Genomic DNA, 20,818 nt, shown 5'->3' on the forward strand with positions numbered 1-20,818 from the left:
CAGGCTGGAGTGCAGTGCTGTGATCTCGATCACTGCAACCTCTGCCTCCCAGGTTCAACTGATTCTCCCGCCTCAGCCTTCTGAGTAGCTGGATTGCAGGCATGTATCACCACACCCAGCTAATTTTTGTAGTTTTAGTAGAAATAGGGTTTCACCATGTCGGCCAAGCTGGTCTCGAACTCCTGACCTCAGGTGGTCCGCCTGCCTTGGTCTCCCAAAGTGCTTGGGGTTACAGGTGTGAGCCACCACATCTGGGCAGTATCTTTCCATTTCTTTTTTTTTGTTTTGAGACGGAGTCTCGCTCTGTCATCCAGGCTGGAGTGCAGTGGTGCAATCTCGGCTCACTGCAAGCTCTGCCTCCTGGGTTCACACCATTCTCCTGCCTCAGCCTCCTGAGTAGCTGGGACTACAGGTGCCCGCCACCACACTCAGCTAATTTTTCTGCATTTTTAGTAGAGAGGGGGTGTCATCGTGTTAGCCAGGATGGTCTCGATCTCCTGACCTTGTGATCCGCCCGTTTTGGCCTCCCAAAGTGCTGGATTACAGGCGTGAGCCACCGCGCCCGGCTGTATCTTTCCATTTCTATACAATGCTGGGATCAGGCATCTTAGGGCGGATGCAGGGATTCATTCACCCTCGGCCTGGCCTTGAATCACAGCCTCTGCTGTGCCAGGTGACATGTGGAGTTTCATTTCCTTTCTGTTGGAGGAATTTGTAGATTTCAGTTATGATTTCTTGTTTAACTCTCCAAATTATTCAGCAGCATATTCTTAAAATCCCCAAGGTCCTGAAGCATTTGCTTTTCTTTTTTTTGGAGACGGAGTCTCGCTCTGTCGCCCAGGCTGGAGTGCAGTGGTGCGATTTTGGCTCACTGCAACCTCCGCCTCCTTAGTTCAAGTGATTCTCCTACCTCAGCCTCCTGAGTAGTTGGAACTACAGGCGCGTGCTGCCACACCCGGCTTTTTTTTTTTTTTTTTTAATTTTATTTTTGGTAGAGACGGGTTTCACTATGTTGGCCAGGCTTTTTTTTTCTTGAACTCCTGAGCTCAGGCAATCTGCCCGCCTCGGCCTCCTAAAGTGCTGGGATTACAGGCGTGAGCCACTGCGCCGGTGGCATTTGCTTTTCTTTGTAACTTGATTCTCTGGGTTCCCTCGCCTTTCAACCTTGCCCACCCACGTGACTGCAGCCAGTGGGGCTTCCTCCTAATGTCCCGAAGATAACTCGTCATCCTTGACCCCGCCGCCACCTCGGGTTCTAGTGGAGGACGTGGCCCGCCTGCCACCCCCACAGGCACCGGGTCCTCCAGGCCTCCTCGACCCACTTCCAACCCACCTAGGATGTCTGTGCGTTACCCGCCCAGATGCCTCTTGGAGCCTTCCACCTGCACCCCATCTCCTGCCCCAACAGGCTGGGCCCCTCCTCCCAGGCTGGCCAGGCCAGTACCTCCGCAGGGGCTGCAGGTGCAGGACCCTCTGTAGGGGAGCTAGAGGGATCGCTCCTCTGCTCTGCACGCTTTTATGAAAGGGCCTCTGACCCTCCCGCTCTCCTGGTCACTCTGCCCGCGCACCCCCGGCCACCTGGGGGCCGCCCCCACAGCCCTCGGCCCGTGCACAGACTCGCAGCCTCCCGAGAGCAGAGCCAACCAGCCCCACAGGTTTGTGCATGACTCAGCTGTACCCACTGCTCACTGGCTGGGAGGGTCTCACAGGTCCTTGCAACATGTAATATTCTCTGACTGTTGGGAGCAAGGGTCTCTGCAGGTGTCCTTCCTGTCAAGGTGTCAGGGGGGTAGGTTAGGTCTTTTATATGCTTGTCAATTTTTTTTTTTAAGACAGAGTCCCGCTGTGTCGCCCTGGCTGGAGTGCAGTGGCGCAATCTCAGCTCACTGCAAGCTCCGCCTCCCGGGTTCACGCCATTCTCCTGCCTCAGCCTCCCCAGCAGCTGGGACTACAGGCGCCCGCCACCACGCCCAGCTAATTTTTTGTATTTTTATATACTTGTCAATTTGTATGGGCTTGAGCCATCAGTAATTAAGAGAGATAGGTTGGAATGGCCTCCTATGGTGGGGGCTTAGCAGCCTCTTCTTGTGGTTCTAGGAATTTTTAATCATATATTTGGAGGCTTTTTTTTTTTTAAGAGATGGGGTCTCCTGTAGTTGACCAGGCTGGCTTGCAGTGGTTGTTCACTGGCAGGATCGTAGCTCAATGTACCCTGACCTTCTGGGCTCAAGCGATCCTCCAGCCTCAGCTTTCTGAGTAGCTGGAACCACAGGCAGGCACCACAGATAAAAAGTCTAAAATGTTTGCTTCGGTCTTTGTCGTTTTGTTGCTCTTGTTCTTGTCTTGTGCTAACCTAATTCTAATTTATCTATTTTATGATATTTGGAAGTTTTAAAATATGAAGCTAATTTTAAATTCTTACCCAGCGTGTGTTTCTGCTTTTGATGGAATCCACAACCCAGCTTGTTATTTTCCACCTGAAAAGGCTGCGCTCCTTGAACATCCAGTTATGTTGCCCTGAGCCCCCTCACTTGCCAATCTTCTTGGTATTTCTATTGGGATTTCACTGTCTTTATAGCTTAACTTTATTTTAATTCTATTTATTTATTTATTTGGGGGGCGTTGGAGTCTCACTATGTTGCCCAGGCTGGAGTGCAATGGCGTGATCTCACCTCACTGCAACCTCCACCACCCAAGTTCAAGTGATTCTCCTGCCTCAGCCTCCCTAGTAGCTGGGATTAGAGGCGTGCACCTGGCTAATTTTTGTATTTTTAGTAGAGATGGGGTTTCGCCATGTTGGCCAGGCTGGTCTCTAACTCCTGACCTCATAATCTACCTACCCACCTTGGCCTCCCAAAGTGCTGGGATTACAGGCGTGAGCCACCGTGCCCAGCTGTTATAGCTTAATTTTAGAAAGAATGGCATTTTTAGGGCTGGGTGCGGTGGCTCATGCCTGTAATCCTAGCACTCGGGGAGGCTGAAGTGAGAGAATCTCTTGAGGCCAGGAATTTGAGACCAGCTTGGACAACACAGTGAGATCCATCTTCACAAAAATAAAATAACGAACCGGGCGTGGTGGCCAGTGCCTGTAGCCCCAGCTGCTTGGGAGGCTGAGGTAGGAGGATCTCTTGAGCCTGGGAGGTCGAGGCTGCATTGAACCGAGATCAGGTCACTGCACTGCAGCCTGAAAAACAGAGCGAGACCCTGTCTCAAAGAAAGAGAGAGAGAGAGAAAGAGAGAAAGAGAAAATACTTTTAATATTAATCCTTCCTAGCCAATGAGATACGAATGCTGGGTGGTCATAGCAGAAATGAGAAATATCAAACAGTAATCTTGAAGAAAAGCAAGAAAGCAGCTGTTAGAATCAGCCACGGAAAGCGGCTGTTAGAATGAGCCACGGAAAGCGGCTGTTAGAATGAGCCACGGAAAGCGGCTGTTAGAATCAGCCACGGAAAGCGGCTGTTAGAATCAGCCACGGAAAGCGGCTGTTAGAATCAGCCACGGAAAGCGGCTGTTAGAATGAGCCACGGAAAGCGGCTGTTAGAATGAGCCACGGAAAGCGGCTGTTAGAATCCGCCACGGAAAGCGGCTGTTAGAATCCGCCACGGAAAGCGGCTGTTAGAATCCGCCACGGAAAGCGGCTGTTAGAATCCGCCACGGAAAGCGGCTGTTAGAATCAGCCACGGAAAGCGGCTGTTAGAATCAGCCACAAAGGCAGGGATGAGCCTGGACTGATGAGACCCTTGACCCCACAGGCAGGAGAGGCTACGCTGGAGGAGGCTGGCCGGGTCCACTGTGGCACTAGGCTTGACCTGTGCCCACCCCAGACCTAATTGTACACTGACTGCCATTCACAATCACGTACACACCAGCGTCACGGCAGATCCAACCATGCCCATATTTAGTATAAAAATATCTGGCACCCCAATTCTAAGAAGTCATCACCTTTTTCCTAGAAAATCTAACGATTATTCCACCCTCTAACTAGGAAAGCCCATAAAATAGAAACCCAGGCCTCGCTGTGTGTGACTCACTCTCCGAGCACGCCCGTGCCTCTCTCCTGTGCGCAGGCGTCCACTTCACAATAAAAGCTTCTTGCCTTTTGTCTCATTCCTACTCATCCCGAATTCTTCCGCACCATGTTGTCAAGAACCTGGACACCGGCTGGCGCTGGGGCTGGCACTGGGGCTGGCGCTGGGGCGGGCATCTCGCTGGGGCTGGCACTGGGGCTGGCATCTCGCTGGGGCTGGCATCTCGCTGGGGCTGGCACTGGGGCTGGCATCTCGCTGGGGCTGGCGCTGGGGCTGGCGCTGGGGCTGGCATCTCGCTGGGGCTGGCACTGGGGCTGGCACTGGGGCTGGCGCTGGGGCTGGCACTGGGGCTGGCACTGGGGCTGGCATCTCGCTGGGGCTGGCACTGGGGCTGGCATCTCGCTGGGGCTGGCATCTCGCTGGGGCTGGCACTGAGGCTGGCATCTCGCTGGGGCTGGCACTGGGGCTGGCACTGGGGCTGGCATCTCGCTGGGGCTGGCGCTGGGGCTGGCATCTCGCTGGGGCTGGCACTGGGGCTGGCACTGGGGCTGGCACTGGGGCTGGCATCTCGCTGGGGCTGGCACTGGGGCTGGCACTGGGGCTGGCATCTCGCTGGGGCTGGCATCTCGCTGGGGCTGGCACTGGGGCTGGCATCTCGCTGGGGCTGGCACTAGGACTGGCATCTCGCTGGGGCTGGCACTGGGGCTGGCATCTCACCGGCATCTGCAGACCCTTCTCAGTCCTCCGGCCACGGCTAGCACTGGGGCTGGCACCTCACCGGCATCTGCAGACCCTTCTCAGTCCTCCGGCCACGGAGCTGCTGCTTTCCGTCTGACTTAAGTGTCGTGGCCGCGCCTGTCCCGGCCAGGAATCCTGTCAATGGCCATGCCCGGCCCTGCTTGCTCTGCGGAGCCCTGGGCTCAGGGGAGCCTCCGATGTGCCCCCAGGACGGTACTCAGTGCAGCAGGAGTGGTCTGACCACAGTCTACTCTCTCCCCTTGGCTGCCTGCCCCTTGATTCCTGGAATTCCCTGAGAATCAGGACGCTGTTCCCAGGAAGACTCTAACCACCAGCAAATGCCCAGGTCTGAGGGTGCCCAAGGTCCTGGAGCTGCAGGAGGGACATGGCCCTGCGGCGTCGGGATGCAGGTCCTGGATCTGAGGCTTCCTGGAGACACCTCCTCCAGCCTCATGGGGAGAGGAGGGAGGGTTCCCAGAGACACCCAAGAGTGAGGATCTGGTTCTGGGCTGCTGGAGAGGAGATGCCTCTGGGAGACCCCCCAGGGTCCCTGTGTCCCCAAAAGCCCTGCCCCCAACCCACTCCCCCAGTGCTTCCCTGTGCCCTCCCCCCAGTGCCCTCCCCCGGTGTCCTCTCCCCCCAGTACCTTCTTCCCCTGTGCCCTCCCATGTCCTTCCCCCGCACCCTCTTCCCCGTGCCCTCCCCCAGTGCCCTCCCCAGCTTCCTCACACCCAGTTCCCCCATGCTGAGAGGCTGTCAGTGATGGAGGTTTGGGGTAGCATTAGACGGCCTCTCCATGTCTGGGGCTGCAGCTAAAGCCCCCCACCTCCCAGGAAGGGCGAGGAATCATTTCTGTAACATCAGAATACGGCAGCAGAACTTCCCTGAGGAGCCGATGCCCAGAAGAGCTTCCCCCTGACGGTCTTTCTAGGATGAGATTGTCCTGCACCTGCCTCCCCATCTCCTCTCTCGGTTAAATCTCTCTCTGAGGGCACGGGAATGATAGTTCTCTTTGTTCAGCATATCCGAGATAGCGCATTTTCTTTTTTTTTTGAGATGGAGTCTCGCTCTGTCACACAGGCTGGAGTGCAGTGGCGCGATCTCGGCTCACTGCAAGCTCCACTTCGTGGGTTCACACCATTCTCTTGCCTCAGCCTCCCGAGTAGCTGGAACTACAGGTGCCCGCCACCACGCCTGGCTAATTTTTTGTATTTTTAGTAGAGACAGGGTTTCACCGTGTTAGCCAGGATGGTCTCCATCTCCTGACCTCGTGATCCACCTGCCTCGGCCTCCCAAAGTGCTGGGAGCCACCGTGCCCGGCCAAGAAAAATGGATTCTTATTGCACTGATGCAAACAACTGTATTGCCCTAAGAGTACTCACAAATAGTTTCCAAATTCTAGAGGAACCAGGGAGAGAAACAAACATGCTCCAAATTTTGTTCACAGGAGTGTACCTTGCTCAATTATTAAAGGCCGTGAATAGTTCAAGTTTCTTTGACTCCGAAAAACAATACAAGGATCAGCAATATTCCAAGCAAAATTCAAAAAGGTGCTTTCTGAGGACCGTCCATTTAGTTCACTTTTTTTTTGTTTGTTTTTGAGATGAAGTCTCGCTCTGTTCCCCGGGCTGGAGTGCAGTGGTGTGACCTCGGCTCACTGCAAGCTCCGCCTCCTGGGTTCACGCCATTCTCCAGCCTCAGCTTCCCGAGTAGCTGGGACTACAGGTGCCCGTCACCACACCCAGCTAATATTTTTGTATTTTCAGTACAGATGGGGTTTCACCGTGTTAGCCAGGATGGTCTCGATCTCCTGACCTCATGATCCACCTACCTTGGCCTCCCAAAGTGCTGGGATTAAAGGCGTGAGCCACCGCGCCCGGCCTAGTTAACTCTTGTTTTGCTTGACATTCATGAACATTTCAGTTCTTCGTGAGTCCTGTATGTTTTCCCTCTATTCAAAAAAAAAAAAAAAAGGGGCCAGACATGGTGGCTCACATCTGTAATCCCAGCACTTTGGGAGTCTTAGGCAGGTGGATCACTTGAAATCAAGAGTTTGAAACCAGCCTGGCCAACATGGTAAAACACCATCTCTACTAAAAATACAAAAATTAGCCAGGCGTGGTGGTGCACACCTGTAATCCCAGCTACTTGGGAGGCTGAGGCAGGAGAATCACTTGAACCCAGGAGGCTGCAGTGAGCTGTGACTATGCCACTGCACTCCAGCCTGGGCAACAGGGCGAGACTCTGTCTCAAAAAAGTTCCAGGGCCTAATCTTGAGATAGACAGACCAACCCTGGAAACTCAGCGGCAAAATTCCAGAGGTTTCCCCCAGGCAGCGAGTCAGCCACCCAGCCATTGATCAGATGACCCCAGCCTGCGCTCCAGGTGTACTGGGACCCAAGATAGCCACTGAGGACGGACACACAGACCTTGAACCCAGCACAGCGCCAGCACGTCTCCCATGCCAGCTTCCCCTTGACAAGCCCCTGCCTTCTCCCTAGGAATTTGAAGTGGTTGCTTTGGACGGGAATGTGGCCCCTTGCCCATGACTAGTTTTGGTGAATAAAGTCATTTCCTTTCCACCAGGCCTCCCTCTTGATTACTGGACTCTGCAAGTGGCGAGGAACGGAACTTGTGTTCGGTTACAATTTTGGTGGCCCGTGTGAGGAACGTTGTGTGCTTTGCGGGGCCCAAGACTGCCCATCTGGTTTCTGTTGGACAGGGCGTAGGTTCACCTGTGAGTTCCAGCTGCTCCTGGCTGCTGAGCCTATGGCTGGAACGGGAGGAGCTGCCCTGTGGCCGCCCTCGAGATGCTGCTCCTGGCTGCTGAGTCTGTGGCTGGAACTCGAGGAGCTGCCCTGCGGCTGCCGAGATGCTTTCTTCCGGGAATCCTGTCCTTCTCTTCCTGCTGCCTTCAACGCTTTGCTGGTGCAAAGGAAGTGACCTTTGGAGAAGTTAATAAACTTTGGAACTGGGTGCATTAGTTGGAGTTCACCCAGGGACCCTCTGCCTCTTTGGGGTGTGGCTGGGGCCCTGCTCTGTTTAGACTTGGCTGTGAGTGACACCAGTTGGGCATTTGATGCATTTGAATTCGTTTGTGTTTGTGGCACCCTAGGGGCTCTGCTCAGTGCGGGTTCAGTCGCCCGGGGGCCGTTTGAAACCGAGCCCCTTAAAGGGGATTTGTTTGGACGCAGCTGTTGGTTTGTGCGCATGAGTGTGTGCACGCTGACCTCTCTCTCCTTCCTCCAACGTCTTCCTCCTGTCCGCCACCAAAGCCTTATTCCTCTTGGTCAAAAGCTCCCTTAGCTCCCTGTGGCTGAAACAGCTGACCTTGACAGGCGACCTGCGGAGGTGGGAGGGATTCGTCCCACACCGCGCAGGTCTGGGGTGCGGAGGCTCTCCCTGATGGGAGATGATCGAGGGGTGAGGGGGTGCTGGCCCCACACCACGCAGTGGCTGGAGGCTCGCCAGCCTCCCTCCTTCCTTTCTTGTTTCTCCTCCCTCCTGCAAACCTTTCTCCTCCACTTTCCTTTCTTTTCTATTTTCCTGTTCAATCCAGGGGCCCAGCCCAAAAAGGGAAAAACAGTTTCCAACATCCTGGCCCCTGATTTTGTCGTCCTCTTAGGGACTCCAGCTGGTTACATATTACAGCCTATTGTGCATGTTTTAAGCTGACGGGCAAATGACAGCGAGAAAAATTCAGACCTCCAATGGTGAACCTGCGCTGTAGTTAAGCAGAGTGTTCTAAGGTGCTCTCTGGTCCTCTCTTTTCTGCTTTAAACCTGCTGTTACTAAGCTGCTGGTGCGAAGACTAGTTATTTATGGTCTAACTACAATGTAAACGTTGGAAACTCATTTGAAACTAAAGAGAAAGAGGGTAAAACAATTTTTTTTGTTTCGTTTTGTCTTGTTTTTTTAAAACCAAACTGCTACAGAGATTGCTTTACCCAAATTTTGGTTCAGGCTCTCCTTGGATGACCTATCGGGCAACAAGGGTTAGCCAGGTGAGCAGGTTCCAGTCTGTCAGAACAGCCACCTGCAGCCAGCTGGCTCCTATAGGTCCATGAGTTTGTGATACTTTACCATTGCCATAGCAACACCCAGATGTTACTGCTCCTTTCCATGAAAATGACCCAGAAGTACCACCCCTTTTCTAGGAAATTCTGAATGCCCCACCTCCTAATTTGCATGTAGTTAAAAGTGGGTATAAATGTGATGGCTGCCCTGCCCTGAGCTGCTGCTCTCTGCACACTACCTCCGGGGCAGCCCTGCTCTGTATCATGGAGCTGTGACATGCCACCGCCTTAGAAGTTTCTTTCAAGGGAGAAGAAAAGGAAAAATTAGTTGGGCAGACAGCTAAAGCTGGTCTTTGGTAAAATTCTTTTTTTTTTTTTTTTTTGAGATGGAGTCTCACTCTGTCACCCAGGCTGGAGTGTAGTGGCGTGATCTTGGCTCACTGCAACCTCCGCCTCCCAGGTTCAAGCAATTCTCCCGCCTCAGCCTCTGGAGTAGCTGGGATTACAGGCCCCCCGCCACCATGCCCAGCTAAATTTTGTATTTTTAGTGGAGACAGGGTTTTGCCATGTTGGCCAGGCTGGTCTCGAACTCCTGACCTTAGGTGATCCTCCCACCCTGGCCTCCCACAGTGCTGAGATTACAGGCGTGAGCCATGGCACCTGGCCTTAAACTGTTTCTAACCACAAATAATACGGCACACCTTTCAGAGACGGAGCAATCCACATCACAGGTGGTGAGAGTCTCGATTCTTCATCAGCCCCAGGTGGCTCTTCCTTTATTGTGCTCCCGTGGATCCTTCAGACTTTATGTAGCTAAAAGCAAAGAAAAATATGTATTCTATCTGCCCCTCCCCTTTGACATAAAAGGAGGTGTGACCATCATGGTGTCCTGAGCTCAGCCTGGCCCACACCAGGCCCTCTTGGAGACCCTCCTGGTGGGTGTGGGGCGGCCTCCCAGGCATGTCTGCTGCGCTGGGTGGGGGGTGACTAAGTGAACAGCCCCGTGTGTGCTGTGTGCGTGTGTGGGCTGATTCTGGCCTTCGGCAGTCACAGTCCCACAGACACCACGGTGCCTGTGTCAGCTCCGTGCCTGTGTCAGCTCCCTGCCTGTGTCAGCTCCATGCCTCCAGCGGTGTTTGTCTTTAGGGCAAATCCCCACCCTGCCCGGGCTGCCAGCTGCCACATCTCACAATGGGGAAGCGGGGAAGGGGGTGTTGCACGGGTGGTTGCAGGGTGAGGGTGTGTCTGGCTGCACAGATTTCCACGCCCATGGACTGGGTGGGAGTGCGGCAGGCCAGGTCTCACTAACATGGGCCTCCATGACCAGTTTCAGTACTGACGGAGTTAAAAGCCAGTGCCCTTATACAAAGGCTAGAATGTAACAAAAGCTTACCAAGAGTTTTGCCCAGCCCTTTCCTGGGCCTTAAAGCATGAAAAAATAACAGGAATTCTTAATAGGACCCATTTAGTATAAAACTAGTTTTATTGCGGGTCTCAAGGAACTCCCCAGGCCTCCACAAACAAGCTTATTGGGGGCCCGAAGGAACTTCTCCAACCTCCGTGACTTAGCAGGAGAGAGGATAAGGGTAATGACCCAGCACCTGGACCCATCTAGATTAAACTTACTGAGGCTCCAGAGGAAGGTCTTCAGGACTCAGACCTCAGTCACAGATTAGTTAATCACTTACGTCTTTAGATGAGTGCACACTTACACGTAGATGTAGAGCGTGGAAGGTAGATAAGCTCTGGAGGACTTTGTAATTTTGAGTTGGTCTGGAGATAATGTCCAGGCCTTCTCCCTGTAACCGGTTGGGGAAATAAACACGTGCTTCCTCCCCAGTTCAGCTGCGTCTCGTTATAGGGCCCGACCCTCAGTTTGGTCCGGGAATGGGGGCTCCCTCTCGTCCGAGGACCTGCTGCTGCTCCTGGTCGTGGCTGCAGCTCTGTCCGCCTTTCTGTCCGGCTTTCCATCCGGGCTGCCAGCTCGCCGCTCTCCCCACATCTGGCTCCCGTGTTCCCGGCTGTCACGCAGGGTCACGTCGTCCCCAAAGTTCTGCCAACATGAGTGAAGTCTCGTTGGTGTGACATCAAACAGCTATGAAGGCCGTTTCTGTGACGTGGAGGCCACACGCTGAGTCTCCGGGACGAAGCCTCGCTTGGTAGAGCTGCCGGGGCCTGGTCTCTGTGTTCTGTGCTTCAGATGCCGCACGACTGTGTTTCCCACTCCCTGTGTTTACGTGGGACCCAAAGATAACTGTTTTCCCAAAATATAATTCCTAAGATAATTTTTCATGAAATTGGAAAAACTGGTTCTAAAATTCATATGAAGGCTGGGCGCGGTGGATCCCGCCTGTAAATCCCAGCACTTTGGGAGGCCGAGGCGGGCGGATCACGAGGTCAGGAGATCGAGACCATCCTGGCTAACACGGTGAAACCCCATCTCTACTAAAAATATAAAAAATTAGCCAGGCGTGGTGGCGGGCGCCTGTAGTCCCAGCTACTTGGGAGGCTGAGGCAGGAGAATGGCGTGAACCCTGGAGGCGGAGGTTGCAGTGAGCTGAGATCGCGCCACTGCACTCCAGCCTGGGCGACAGAGCGAGACTCTGTCTCAAAAAAAAAATAAAAATAAAAAATAAAATTCATACGAAAGAGCAAAGAGGGCCGGGCATGGCGGCTCACGCCTGTCACCTCGGCACTTTGTGTCACGTGCGTCCATGTGAAGAGACACCAACAGGCTTTGTGTGAGCAACAAGGCTGTTTATTCACTTGGGTGCAAGTGGGCTGAGCCCAAAAAGAGTCAGCAAAGGGAGGTAGGGGTGGGGCAGTTTTATAGGACTGGGGTTAACAGTGGAAAGTTACAGTGAAAGGTGGTGACCCATTGTCAGCCGAGGAGGGGGGTTACAAAGTACATGGTGGGGAGACCATACGACTCATTGTCTGGAAGAAGAATGTCACGAGGTCGATCGATCAGGTGGGGCAGGGCAGGAACAGGTCATCATGGAATGTCGTAAGGTTGGTCAATGAATTAAGACAGGAGCTGGCTGTTTCATCTTTTGTAGATTTGGGTTGCCCCAGACTTCTTGGCTCTTGCAGGCCATCTGGACATACATGTGCAGGTCACAGGGGTTACAATGGCTGAGCTTCGGCTCAGAGGCCTGACACAAGGGAGCGTGTGTCTGAGGGCGCAGCAGCCGAGGAGGGGCTGCCCCTCCCCAGAAGGGCTCCAAGGGAGAAGTCAGGAAGCTGTTTCTTGCACACTCGAGTGTGAAGCTGCAAACTGCTCAGCGGCAGGTTTGGGTTTAAAAACTCAGAACTTAAAAAAATAAGCTAGCCGCCACAGTGAGTGGGAAGAACCGCTCTGCAAATACAAGAGATGGCACAAGATTTCAGGATAGTGCCCATGTGGGCGACCCCGACCTGGTCCCCGCCCTGCATGTGCTGAGGATCCTCAGGCACCCGGGGCTTCCTGTTCGTACAGCAGAACGCCCTCTCTCTGGAGACAGGGAGACCGAGGGGTCCCAGCCTGAACGCCATCTCTCCGACTGGAGACAGAGAGACTGAGGGGTCCCAGCCTGAACGCCCTCTCTCTGGAGACAGGGAGACTGAGGGGTCCCAGCCTGAACGCCCCCTCTCTGGAGACAGGGAGACTGAGGGGTCCCAGCCTGAACGCCCCCTCTCTGGAGACAGAGAGACTGAGGGGTCCCAGCCTGAACGCCATCTCTCCGACTGGAGACAGAGAGACTGAGGGGTCCCAGCCTGAACACCATCTCTCTGGAGACAGGGAGACTGAGGGGTCCCAGCCTGAACACCATCTCTCTGGAGACGGGGAGACTGAGGGGTCCCAGCCTGAACACCATCTCTCTGGAGACAGGGAGACTGAGGGGTCCCAGCCTGAACACCATCTCTCTGGAGACGGGGAGACTGAGGGGTCCCAGCCTGAACGCCCTCTCTCTGGAGACGGGGAGACTGAGGGGTCCCAGCCTGAATGCCCTCTCTCTGGAGACGGGGAGAATGAGGGGTCCCAGCCTGAACGCCCTCTCTCTGGAGACGGGGAGACTGAGGGGTCCCAGCCTGAACGCCCTCTCTCTGGAGACGGGGAGACTGAAGGGTCCCCAGCAGAACACCCCCTCTCTGGAGACAGGGAGACTGAGGGGTCTCAGCCTGAATGCCCTCTCTCCAGGCTCTTCCACCAGAGCTGAGACCTTCTGATTTTCTTGTCTTGTCTTTTGAGACAGGGTTTTGCTCTTGTCACCCAGGCTGCAGTGCAATGGTGCGTTCTTGGCTCACTGCAACCTCCACCTCCCAGGCTCAAGTGATTCTCCTGACTCAGCCTCCTGAGTAGCTGGGATTAGAGGTGCCTGCCACCATGCCCGGCTAATTTTTGTATCTTAGTAGGGACGAGGTTTTGCCGTGTTGGCCAGGCTGGTCTTGAACTCCTGACCTCAGGTGATCCCCCCACCTCGGCCTCCCAAAGTTCTGGGATTACAGGCGTGAGCCACCGCACCCAGCCAATGCCTTCCGGTTTTTCTGATTTTTCTGATCTCTCATTTTCTTTTCTAGAAGGGAGGCCTCTTGTCATCCTATCTCTACCCGCAGAAAAAATAGGATTTGAGTTTCTATTTGAGTGCTGGGCCCAGCGTTGGAGGGAGGGAAGACATCAGAGCCAGAGCCCCTCCAAGGCTGCCCCCCAGGGCCTGGGGCTGCAGGGGGCTGGCCCTGCTGGGGAGGAGAGGCTGCCAGGTGGGGTCCTGGGCCAAGGTCCCGGCATAAACACCCACGAGACCCCCTGGGCTGGCCGGCTGCCACCCTGCCCTGCTCCTCGCCTCATAGCTTTCCTTCACCTCTCTCTCCTTCACAAACTCATCCAGCCCCACGTCTGACACACATTTCTAAATCTATCTTCCTTGTCAATGATTCAACCAACGATTTTATTTTTCAAAGAGAAACCTGCCATAGTGATGAATTTAGAGCCACAGTCCCCACGACGTAAATGTTTCCCTCTCACGTTTGGAAACCTGCTGTGTTGGAATAGAATAGTAAATAGGAGAATGATAATAAATGAAATAAGCCAGCCGTCCCTGAAATACGATTGCTCCTCAGGACTTGAGGCTGTTCTGAGCCAATTCTTCCACTGATCTCTGCGTGGAGCCTCGGGAACTCCTAGAGGAGCATAAATTCTGAACTGGAGATGCATGTGCAGGGGCATAGAAGCCTCACTCTGAACAACTAAACAAAAGCATCTGATTTTAGAATTTAAAAATGTCTGTGGGGGGTGCCTCAGTTCCCCCCCGACCCCAGCTCTGGTGGGGTCACTGCCACGTGTGCGTGCATGTCCTGGGATCCTGACCCCTCCTTCAAACCCGCCAGAGCGATGCCAGGTGACTCTGGGGAGGCTCACCTGCTCAGGTGAGTAGAGTCAACCCTGTCGGCCACGGGAGTAGCCAGGGCCACGGAGCTCTGCACAGCCCGGGGGAGGCCGATGTTCAGAACAAAGCTTTTATCATGGAAAAGTACAAACATAAACACGAAGGAGGAGACTGGGACAATAATCTGTTCACTCACTGCCTTCTCCTGACCTTTTCCACTTCCTCGTCTTCCCTGGCCCCCTCCCAGCCAGAAGGGTGGGAAAGCACTGGTTTTAATTAGCGATTTCTTGACTGCCTCCCCCTCATTCCTGAGCCTTTCCCGGTTTCCTGACAGTGGAAAACACTCTGGCTTTGATTTGTAAGCAGATGTGCAGATAATTTTCTTAGAAGGTTTCCCAATTGTAAAATGATTGCAACTTGGTTAACGCCTTCTGAGACACAACAGTTCTGTTTCCCCAAACCCTTGCTTTAAAGGAGTTTTTACGTTATTTATCATGTATGTCACGGTGTTGAGAACGAACGGTGTTGAGGTCACCTTCGGGTTTCCCGGGTTTTCTGGAGCTGTGGAATCCAGTCCCAAGTGTCCCGAGAGGCAGACGTCTGGAGTCCAGAGCTGTGAGCAGCAGCAGACCCTGTAGCTTCAGTGAGGGCCGCACACAGGGCATCTGCGCAGGACGCGTCACCCTGCACATGGCCCCATGGCCACAGGGACAGCATGTCACTTTCCCACGTCACTTGGTATTTTTAAAAGCTCAAATGTTAAAGAGTCGGCTTTTTAGGTTGTGCCAGAATGACTCTGGGGTCAAACTATTTCTTTTTTTTCTTTTTATTTTTTTTGAGACAGAGTCTCACTCTTCACCCAGGCTGAAGTGCACTGGTGTGATCTCAGCTCACTGCAACCTCTGTCTCCTGTGCTCAAGCTATTTTCCTGCCTCAGCCTCCGGAGTAGCTGGGATTACAGGTGTGCACCACCATGCCCAGCTGATTTTTATATTTTTAGTAGAGACGGGGTTTCACCATGTTGGCCAGGCTGGTCTTGAACTGCTGGCCTCAGGTGATCCGCCTGCCTTGGCCTCCATAAGTGCTGGGATCCCGGGAGTGCGCCACCGCCCCCTGCCGAAACTATTTAAATGTGACACCAGCTTCATGTGTGGCGTCTGCAGGCCTCTCTTGGGTTCCCTCTGCACAGAGCCTGTGGTTTTCAGGGCGAGATGCCCGGCTGGCCTTGGGGCCTGAACTGCTGCACGGAAGGCTCTGTGAGATGAGGGCGACCTCTGGCCTGGGGTGCAGGGGCCCCTGGACTCTGATGCTGCACCTCGACTTTACCCAGGTCCCAGGGCCTGCACAGGCTGAGCCCCACACTAGCGTGACTGCTCCTGGAGCTGTTTGTTACAGAGACTTGCCGCCTGACTTGGGGCCCCACTGTGGCAATGTCACCTGCCACACCAGCAGAGGTGTCTGTGGGGGTCGCTGCTGCCAGACACTGGTCTGTTCTGGGGGGAATATCTGATTTGTCACAAAAAGAGGTCAAGTAGGCTGACAGTTCTTGATGATGTCCCAGGTGTCGGGACTACGTGTCAGTCCTGGCTGCGCTGCTGGCTTCTCTGCGCCTCCCTGGGTGATGCCCATCTCACCGGGGTGGCGGCAGGTGCACCGTCACGGGGCCGGCACACCCGGCACCTCAGAGGCCTCTGTCCCAGCCACTGAGCCTGTCTAGGAGGGCTGGACGGGCCACCTCCTCGGCCCACCCTCGAGGCTTCTCCAGGGCTCAATCCAGGCCGGGCTTCAGACATGGAGTTGCTGGCAGCCCGAGAATGTTACAATTGTTGAGCTTCTTACTTCCAGGTAACTCAAGTTCATTTTAGAAGCTGTGGAAAACACAGGCAAGCAGAGAGCATGAATGACCTGTCCCCTGTTATCTACCCCAAACCTGACCTCAGTCAGCATCCGCTTCTAGGTCCTCTCGCTTTGCAGCTCCTGCCTTTGGGGCCAGCTGCTTCACACCCCAAGTCCTTCTATTATTAACTGACTCTTCCTGTTTACTTCAATCCAGCAGATGTGTGTAGAGCAGCAACCACGCCGGGCTGGGACCCTGCGACCGAGGCATCTGTGGGAAGGAGTCTCTGAGGTCACCAACCACGCCGGGCTGGGGCCCTGTGACCGAGGCATCTGCGGGAAGGAGTCTCTGAGGTCACTCCTGCCCACAGGTGCACGTGTGTGCACCCGCCCACTCCTGCATACACACAAACACACCTGTGCATGTATACACCTCACCCCGCACACCCCTGCACACTCGTGAGGGCATGCTCTCACACACAAACATGTACACTCGCAATGGGCCTCCAGGGTTGGGGCCGGCCGTGGAGCTGGACCGAGGGAGGGAGGGAGCTTGCTGGGATGGCCCAGGTACAGCCCCTGGCCCGGCCTCAGCCCATCCACCAGACTCTCAGCTGAAGGAGGACGTGGGTTGCCGTCGGGACGCCGTGTGCAACATCCCAACTCCACAGATCAGAAGATGCAGGCACAGCCGATTGGAGGAGGAAGGTCGGGAGGCCTCAGGAATTGCTAAAGGGCCAGCCATGGTGCTCAGTTCTTCCCAGAAACCAGTCCAGAGACCAGGCCAATGGCAGGGCCCCTTTGCCGGCTTGGCTGATTTGATGGTACAAAAGCACGGGCGTCCGTGCAGACTGAAGTGACCACCAGGGGGTGCTATTGGCACACAGCAAGTTGGCGCCCAAACCCAGGGCCTAGAAATTGATCCTGCTGCCTCTGGGCTGCTCTGCCGCACTCACGGGTGCCCAGGGATGCCAGGCGCCTGCCCCAAGCCGTGTGGGGGTGGCACAGGTGCATCCGGAAGCCCCCAGTTTCCATAATCTTCCCTCCCTGCCTGGAGGTGTGTGGGTTGGCCAAGTCCTGCTTCCAGTGTCTGCTTCTCCAGTCTCAGATCTCAGCGAGAACACCAGGGGTATGGGGGGCCTCACACCAGGGGCTGTCGCAGCCACGCCGCTTCCTGTGTGTGGGTGCTGTGCATGGCAGGGTGGGCACGACACCACCTCCCAGTTGTCACGGGCAGAGCCCCTTTCCTTGGACAGAACCCCTGGTGCCCAACCCTGGGAGGTGGGATCCAGACCAGTGGGCAGAGGAGGGGGAGGCCATGCTCCTTTGGGGCCATTTGTGTGCCTGGCGGTGGCCCCCATTGTGTCCCCAAGTGGGGTTTATGGTGGTGCGAGGGCTGTGGGGGGCACGCCCAGTACCTGGAGCTTCTGGGTTGATTTGAGGGTTGTTCTGTGTGTCTAGGCCATGTGGGGTGGGCCACGGCCTGTGGCTAGGGTCTTTATGGAGCAGGATTGAGCCACATGTGGACAGGTTCCCTGTGGAGTAGGATTGAGGCCCCCTAATCTCCCAGCTCACTCTCTCTGCACAACTTTGGTTTTGCTCTGATTTAAAAATGAACAGATTAAACTGAAGTAAATATTTCAAGCTGTTTTTAACAAAAAAATAATGTGTTATTCATCATGCACAGTGCCCTCACTCAGATGACAGACAGCAATGAGCCTGGCTCTGCGGGGGCAGGCAGCTGGTGGCTGAGGGTGAGGCCAGCGTGACATGGCTCTGATTTACCCAGAATGTTTAATGCTTGCCATTTTTTTCTTAGTCTTGTTTAATGTCCTTTTTTTTTTTTTTTTTTTGGAGACGGAGTCTCACTCTGTTGCCCAGGCTGGAGTGCAATGGCGCAATCTCGGCTCACTGCAACCTCTACTCCCGGGTTCAAGCAATTCTCCTGCCTCAGCCTCCCGTGTAGCTGGGATTACAGGCACCCATCACCAAACCCAGCTAATTTTTGTATTTTTAGTAGAGACGGGGTTTCACCATGTTGGCCAGGCTGGTCTCGAACTCCAGACCTCTGGTGATCCACCTGCCTTGGCCTCCCAATGTTCTGGGATTACAGGCGTGAGCCACCGTGCCGGGCTGTTTAATGTCTTTTTATGGAGATGCATTTTGTAAGGTGACGAGAGGTGAGAGCAGAAAACAAAATTGAGCACCAGGGCCCCAGGTATAGGTCTTCCACATTTGGTTTATTTGATGAAGGAGTTTATGGCTAACAGGGCCCCATAGCCATGGAGCCTGGACCTCCATTGCCCAGGTGTGACCCAGACCTTTAGAATTGCGGGCCCTCCCTCAACTCCATCTCACCCAGTAGCATGAACCCTAAATCCGCTACGGAGGCCTCAGGGAGAGAGTGGGTAGGAGGGTGGCTGCAGTCTCATACCTTCCTGCATCTGCTGGAACCCAGGGCCCCCCTCACAGGCAGCACCTGCTCCTGCAGGCTACAGACAGGGTCACGCAGGCGCCTGGAAGCCGCTGCCAACTGCCAGGATTGGGTTTGCACCTGCCCCGGTGTCCCTGGCCCTGGGTGATGGGGGGAAGCCAAAAGGGGAGAGTCCGAAGGAACGTGACCCCCAAGTGTATGGCTGCCCCGTCCCTCGCAGGTGTTCAAAGGCCAGGAGCCCTGGGATGTTGGGGGATGTTTCAGTATCCCCAAACCTGAAGGCACCCAGACTTCCAGAAAAGGCTGGCAATGGAGGGACAGGCAGCTTCTTTCTAAGCTGCATCAGGCCAGGAGGTCGCCAGGGGCACAGAGCTGCCCAGGGGCAGTGTTTCCACAGGTCTGGGCTGTGGAAACGGGGACTCCTGGCCATCCTTCCTCTCTGGTCTTCTTCCAGCATCTCCCTCCAGGAGACACCAGTCCCCTTTCCCCGTGGGACCACTCAGAGCCATGTCCAAGACCTTCCCCAACGGTGGTCTTTGCTGACCTCTTAGGGCAGCCCCCGCCCTTGCCATTGTGGATGAAGAAATCTCCTGGGGTGGTGGGGGCTCTGCTTCCTGGGGTCTCACGTGGCCGCCTCCACCCCCTCACTTGGTCCCCAGCTGCCTGGAAACCCACCCTAGATGGACTCAAGTTATCTGCAGATGTGTTTGACAGAACAAGGATGTACCTGCCGTTTTGAAGACCCTGGGCTGGGCGGGATCACCACCCTGCCTTTTTAGGGAAGGGACCCACAATTCCCAGCACTCATTTGCTCTTTTGCTGCTCAGGGACGGTCACTGCACAGGCCCTGGGGCCTATGGAGGAGTCACAGACTCTGGACTCAGGATGGGGCCCCAGGCCCCAACTAGGCTCTGGCCCAGCCCAGGGAAGATAATAACGCCCACCTTATGGAAATCCCACCCCAGGAGGGTTCAGGACAGACCCCAGGAGGGTTGAGGACAGAGCTGGCCACAGCCAGGTACAGCGCCCAGGCCCTCTCTCCTTCCTTCCTCTCCTGCAACCGTTCTTCCTACTTGAGAGTAAGATACAGAGACCTTGCTTTTTGCACTCTCTGGAGAATGTGTGACTGGTGATGTTCTTTCCTCTGATTTGCTTGCCTGTTTTCTAAATGTCTGATAATGAATTTGTTTGCTTTGAAATAAGCAAACAATACCAAAAGTTATTTTTAAAGGGACAACCTCTAAGTCCGTGATTACAATTTGGATGATGGGCCAGTATGGTCGAGGGTGTTCTGATCCTCACACAGCACTGGTGACAGACCTGCGGAAGGGTGGGCTGGGAGTGAGGGGAGGGTGACTGTGGTCCCCTGGACAGAGTCTGTTGTAAAGAAGCCACCTCAGCCGGGCGCGGTGGCTCACGCCTGTCATCCCAGCACTTTGGGAGGCTGAGGTGGGTGGATCACGAGGTCAGGAGATCGAGACCATCCTGGCCAACATGGTGAAACTCCATCTCTACTAAAAATACAAAAATTAGCCGGGCATGGTGACAGGCACCTGTAATCTCAGCTACTTGGGAGACTGAGGCAGGAGAATCGCTTGAACCTGGGAGGTGGAGGTTGGAGTGAGCCGAGATTGCACCCCTGCACTCCAGCCTGGGCAACAAAAGTGAAACTCCATCTCAAAAACAAACGAAAGAAAGAAACAGGCAGCTTCTCAGAACACATCTGTCCTCCATGTCCACAGGTGCATCCCACCCCTGGCCACCACCGTGTGGCTTTTCTCCGTGGAAGCAGAGGCCGTGCATCACTCCCACAGGCGGCATCTCTCTGACGAGCCTCAGTAGTAAATTCAGGCAAGAAACAAAGAAAACTGCTCCTCTCCTTCTTCAGTGCTGTGCGGAGGAGCGAGAGGGGAAAGCCAATCACAATGCCATTGCCTGTGCTGCTGAAATGCTTTGTGCAAACGTTGAGACTGGAGGTGAGGGCAGAACTTTGTAATATAAGAGCAATAAGATAAATGTTGATTTTAAAATCCAAGTACTTGGACTTTGCTAGAATATTCCATGATCCTTTCCTGGTCTTGATTATTAAAATAGTTTTCAAGAAAGTTCTGTTTGGTGAGTCACCTGATGATCTAAACACACTTTTCTTTCTTGTTTGATTCCAGCTGGGTCACCTGCCAACAGAACCAAGCCCACTTGGGTCTTGGAGGCTTTGGGGGCTGGCTGGTTTCCCTGGGCATGATTGGTGAGCTCAGGCCAGATTCCTGGACTTGCTGGGGATCCTGTGCCCGGGAAGGCACCAGCCCAGGAGGCTCCGAGCCTCGGCCAGGGGTGCAGCAGGTTGGTAGTGCCTTGGCAGCCATCCCAAGGACACAGGTAAGAAGCCAACAGAGAAGC

This window comes from Pongo pygmaeus, chromosome 19, assembly GCF_028885625.2.
Source record: "Pongo pygmaeus isolate AG05252 chromosome 19, NHGRI_mPonPyg2-v2.0_pri, whole genome shotgun sequence".
NCBI classification, from domain to species: domain Eukaryota; kingdom Metazoa; phylum Chordata; class Mammalia; order Primates; family Hominidae; genus Pongo; species Pongo pygmaeus.